The sequence below is a fragment of the Ovis aries genome, chromosome 1 (genome assembly GCF_016772045.2).
Source record: "Ovis aries strain OAR_USU_Benz2616 breed Rambouillet chromosome 1, ARS-UI_Ramb_v3.0, whole genome shotgun sequence".
NCBI classification, from domain to species: Eukaryota; Metazoa; Chordata; class Mammalia; order Artiodactyla; family Bovidae; genus Ovis; species Ovis aries.
Window position 1 is genome coordinate 111659632 of NC_056054.1, and position 6028 is coordinate 111665659.

The 6028-nt window shown below is 39.4% G+C and overlaps 1 pseudogene; it reads left to right on the forward strand.

Annotated features, from left to right (window-relative positions):
* The first annotated feature begins 3614 nt into the window (after nt 1-3614).
* LOC114118707 (small ribosomal subunit protein uS14-like) lies at nt 3615-4046 on the forward strand (annotated as a pseudogene).
* Nucleotides 4047-6028: the final 1982 nt, after the last annotated feature.

Consider the following 6028-nt stretch of genomic DNA (forward strand, 5'->3'; position numbering starts at 1 on the left):
ACAGCAAGGAGATCCAACTAGTCCATCCCAAAGGAAATAAGTCCTGAATATTCATTGGAAGGACTGATGTTGAAGCTGAAACTCCAACACTTTGGCCACCTGATGTGAAGAGCTGACTCATTTGAAAAGACCCTGATGCTGGGAAAGATAGAAGGCAGCAGGAGAAGGGAACAACAGAGGATGAGATGGTTGGACAGCATCACCGACTCAATGGGCATGAGTTTGAGTAAACTCTGGGAGTTGGTGAAGGACAGGGAGGCCTGGTGTGCTGCAGTTCATAGTGTTGCAAAGAGTCGGACACGACTGAGTGACTGAACTGAACTGAACTGAACCAAACACAATCTACAGATTCAATTTGATCGCTATCAAATTACCAAGGCATTTTTCACAGAACCAGAACAAAAAATTTCACAATTCATATGGAAACACAAAAGACGCCAAATATCCAAAGGAGTCTTGAGAAAGAAGGATGGAGCTGAATCAACCTTCCTGACTTCAGATTATACTACAAAGCTACAGTCATCAAGACAGTATGATACTGGCACAAAACAGAAATATTGGCCAATGGAACAAGATAGAAAGCCCAGAAATAAACCCATACACCTATGTGTACCTTATTTTTGACAAAGAAGGCAAGAATATACAATGGGGCAAAGACAGCCTCTTCATTAAATGGTGCTGGGAAAACTGGACAGCTACATGTAAAAGAATGAAATGAGAACACTTCCTAACAGCATCATTCAGTTCAGTTCAGTTCATTTCAGTCGCTCAGTCATGTCCGACTCTTTGCAACCCCATGAATTCCAGCACGCCAGGCCTCCCTGTCCATCACCAACTCCTGGAGATCACTCAAACTCATGTCCATCGAGTCAGTGACCCATCCAACTATCTCATCCTCTGTCATCCCCTTCTTCTCCTGTCCCCAGTCCCTCCCAGCATGAGTCTTTTCCAATCAGTCAACTCTTCTCATGAGGTGGCCAAAGTACTGGAGTTTCAGCTTTAGCATCATTCCTTCCAAAGAAATCCCAGGGCTGATCTCCTTTAGAATGGACTGGTTGGATCTCCTTGCAGTCCAAGGGACTCTCAAGAGTCTTCTCCAACACCACAGTTCAAAAGCATCAATTCTTTGGCACTCAGCCTTCTTCACAGTCCAACTCTCACATCCATACATGACTACAGGAAAAACCACAGCCTTGACTAGACAGCCCTTTGTTGGCAAAGTAATGTCTCTGCTTTTCAATATGCTATCTAGGTTGGTCATAACTTTTCTTCCAAGGAGCAAACGTCTTTTAATTTCATGGCTGCAGTCACCATCTTCAGTGATTTTGGAGCCCCCAAAATAACGTCTGACACTGTTTCCACTGTTTCCCCACCTATTTCCCATGAAGTGATGGGACCAGATGCCATGATCTTTGTTTTCTGAATGTTCAGCTTTAAGCCAACATTTTCGCTCTCCTCTTTCACTTTCATCAAGAGGCTTTTGAGTTCCTCTTCACTTTCTGCCATAAGGGTGGTGTCATATGCATATCTGAGGTTATTGATATTTCTCCTGGCAATCTTGATTCCAGCTTGTGCTTCTTCCAGCCAAGCATTTCTCATGATGTACTCTGCATAGAAGTTAAATAAGCAGGGTGACAATATACAGCCTTGAAGTACTTCTTTCCCTATTTAGAACCAGTCTGTTGTTCCATGTCCAGTTCTAACTGTTGCTTCCTGACCTGCATATAGGCTTATCAAGACGCAGGTCAGGTGGTCTGGTATTCCTATGTCTTGAAGAATTTTCCACCATTTATTGTGATCCACAGAGTCAAAGGCTTTGGCATAGTCAATAAAGCAGACATAGATGTTTTTCTGGAACTCTCTTGCTTTTTCCATGATCCAGCAGATGTTGGCAATTTGATCTCTGGTTCCTCTGCCTTTTCTAAAACCAGCTTGAACATCTGGAAATTCACGGTGCATGTATTGTTAAAGCCTGACTTAGAGAATTTTGAGCATCACTTTACTAGCATGCGAAATGAGTGCAATTGTGTGGTAGTTTGACCATTCTTTGGCATTGCCTTTCTTTGGGATTGGAATGAAAACTGACCTTTTCCAGTCCTGTGGCTACTGCTGAGTTTTCCAAATTTGCTGGTATATTGAGTGCAGCACTTTCACAGCATCATCTTTGAGGATTTGAAATAGTTCAACTGGAATGCCATCACCTCCACTAGCTTTGTTCATAGTGATCCTTAGGAAACCAAGATTGAAAAAGACACATGTACCCCAATATTCATTGTAGCACTCTAAAATAGTTAGAATATGGAAGCAACCTAGATGTCCATTGACAGATGAATGGATAAAGAAGCTGTGGTACATATACACAATAGAATAATACTCAGCCATAAAAAGGAACATATTTCAGTTAGTTCTAATGAGGTGGATGAACCTAGAGCCTATTTTACAGAATGAAGTAAGTCAGAAAGAGAAAAACAAATATTGTATACTAACACATACATATGGAATCTAGAAAGATAGTACTGAGGGAATTATTTTCACAGTAGCCATGGACAGACAGATATAGAGGACAGACTTGTAGACACAGTGATGGGAGGAGGGGGAGAGCAAGGAGAAGGTGGGATGTATGAAAAGAGTAACATGGAAGCAGTGTCACCATATGTAAAATAGATAGCTAATTGAAATCTGCTGTATGACTCAGGGAACTCAAACCAGTGCAACAACCTAGAGGAGTGGGATGAGGAGGGAGGTGGGATGTAGGTTCAAGAGGGAGGAGACATATCATTCATGATGATGTTTGGCAGAAACCAATATAATACTGTAAAGCAATTTGCTTTAATTAAAAATAAATGCATTTTTTAAAAGTAATACTTCTCCCCAGATTGATCTGTAGATTCAACATAATCCCACTCAAAAGCCCAGCAGGGTTTTTTTTTTTTTTTGAACATTTATCACATTTTAAAATTTAATATATAAGTTTTTCTGATGGGATGCCATTGCCTTCTCTGTCAGTCATCCCCAACCCCCCTTAAAACTAAAAGTTTACCAAGTTATAGCTAATACAATGGCACCCCACTCCAGCACTCTTGCCTGGAAAATCCCATGGATGGAGGAACCTGGTGCACTGCAGTCCATGGGGTCGCTGAGTCAGACACAACTGAGCGACTTCATTTTCACTTTTCACTTTTCACTTTCATGCATTGGAGAAGGAAATGGCAACCCACTCCAGTGTTCTTGCCTGGAGAATCCCAGGGATGGGGGAGCCTGGGTGCTGCCGTATATGGGGTCGCATAGAGTCGGACACGACTGAAGTGACTTTGCATCAGCAGCAGCAGCAAATATAAAAGAGGTGTTTAGTAATTGACAACACTCTTTGAGAGAATTATTTCTCAATTCTTTAGCTACTTTAGATACAACTGTTTGTTCTCTAATGCCATCTTTATTAAATGTATCATGCAATATTAGAAGATGGAGACAAAAGAAATATCAAGTTTTCTTTAGCTCTGTCAAATCACGATTCCTGATGAATATGTTCTTGAAAATGGTGGAAAGTTTTTCTATTTGATAGTGGAGAATATTGATATTTGGCACAGAATCTGGCTTGGATGATTTGGTTAAATATGAGTACCGGACATGTGATGGAACATTTAAATTTAGTTCAGATGTGTCCTACCAGTTGTATAGGTTATATGCATTGATAAGAAATAACACCTTTTACCTCGTTGCAGCTGAGAAAGCAATATAGGTCACCAACAGCTCTACAGGAGCCATCTGAGAAATTTCGGCCAGAGTTCTCACTCTTGCTAGGTCTGCTCAAACCAGCAAGGTCTGATCTGGAAATACGGCCGCAATATGTGCCGCCAGCGTTTCCAGCTGTACGCGATGGACATCGGCTTCATTAAGTTGGACTAACCAAACTTCCTTAAATGGAAGGAACACATCAACATTTTGCAGCACACCTGCCTTATGCAGAAACAGTACTAGCTCTTTGTATATATATAAAAAAAGCTTTAAAAACTTCAAAAAGAAAGAAAGAAATAGCAGCATTCCTCATCTGTTTGTTTTACTTCCAGGAAATTTGAAGACATTTACAGCATACTTTCTGATGTTAAACAGAACTGAAACTCCAATACTTTGGCCACCTCATGCGAAGAGTTGACTCATTGGAAAAGACTCTGATGCTGGGAGGGATTGGAGGCAGGAGGGAAAGGGGACGACAGAGGATGGGATGGCTGGATGGCATCACCGACTCAATGGACATGAGTCTGAATGAACTCCGGGAGTTGGTGATGGACAGGGAGGCCTGGCTTACTGCGATTCATGGGGTCGCAAAGAGTCCGACACCACTGAGCGACTGAACTGAACTGAACTGAAGCATTCAACATTAGTTCCTGAATCCTTAATAACTGACCTCAAGAAAGGAGGTATCACTGCTTTCTCTAAGATATACATGAATGCAGTTATTTCATTAATGTATTATAGTTTTGTGTACAGAACTTTCACCTCCTTATTAAATTTATCCCAATATTAATATTTTATTCTTTTTGATTAATTGTAAATAAGATTATTTTCTTAATTTCTTATGGCTCATTATCAGTGTATATAAAAACAAGTTATTTGTATATTGGTTTTATACCTTGCATTTTTACTAAATTTATTATTTCTAGCAGGTTTTTTTTTTTTTTTTGGTGAAGGGTTTGTGGTTTTCTATATGTAATATTATATCATCTGCAGAGAGAATTTTACTTCTTCCTTTTCAGTTGGAATGCATTTTAGTTCTTTTTCTTGTCTAATTACTCTGGCTAGTACTATGACTTCCACTACTCTGCTGAATACAAGTGGTGGCAGTGGCTTGTTCCTGATTTTAGAGGAACTCATGTTTTCGCTGTTGAGTATGACACTAGCTGCGGGCTTGTCATATATGGTCTATATAATGTTAAGGTATTTCCTTTATACCCATTTTTAGAGAATTTTTATGATTAATTAATGATAATTTTTTTCAAAAAATTTTGCATCTACTGAAATAGTCATATTATTTTTACTCTATTAATGTGATGCATCACATTGATTGATTTGCAGATGTTAAGTTATCCTTGCATTGCAGAGGTAAATCCTACCTGGTCATGGCATATAATCTTTTAAATGTATTTTTCAATTGGTTTGCTAATATTTTGTTGAGGAATTTTGCATCTGTGTTCGTCAGAGGTGTGTGTGTGTGTGTGTGTGTGTGTGTGTGTGTGTGTGTGTGTGCTAAATCACTCCAGTTGTGTCCAACTTTGTGACATTATGGACTGTAGGCCATCAGGCTTCTATGTCCATGGGGTTTCCCATGTAAGAATACTGGAATGGATTTCCATTTCCTTCTCCAGGGGATCTTTCCAACTCAGGGACCAAACCTACATCTTCTGCATTACAGGCAAATTCTTTACCACCGAGCCACCTGGGACACCCCTTTGCTGTGTATACATGTGTGCAAATTTGTTTCCAGACATTTAAGCAAAGAACTTTTGGAGTCTCCAACATCTGTCTCCTTGAGTAGAAAGCAACTATTGTGCTTGAAACTCAATGTACAGTTTTCAGTTTTTAAGTATGCAGATTTGACTGAATATCCTCATCAGTCATACTCTCAAATTACTCGTAGACATTTTAAATAATTGCTTTCACCTCTCCTTGGAAAATGGTACATCATTTAGTTCTAAGTCCTCAAATTTATATTAAATTGTCAAGACACTGGGTGTCACCAAGACTCCAACATAATTTCTAGATTTCATTTTTAATGTGAGCTTTGTGCAGTAAGCACATTGTAGTGTGTGGTTTGAACCAGAAAAAGCATGATGAGAAAAATATATGCAATCTACTTAAAAGACATAGTTATCATAAAATTTTAGTCACCTAATGGTATAGCATTTACATTCTTAAATCAAACATTGCTTGAAATACAAGTGGAAATTGCCAGAAAGATGGTTATATTTCTTTTCATTCCAGTTAACTTGGCCAGTTAAACAATTTCTTGATGGTGTCTCTTGTCCTGCTC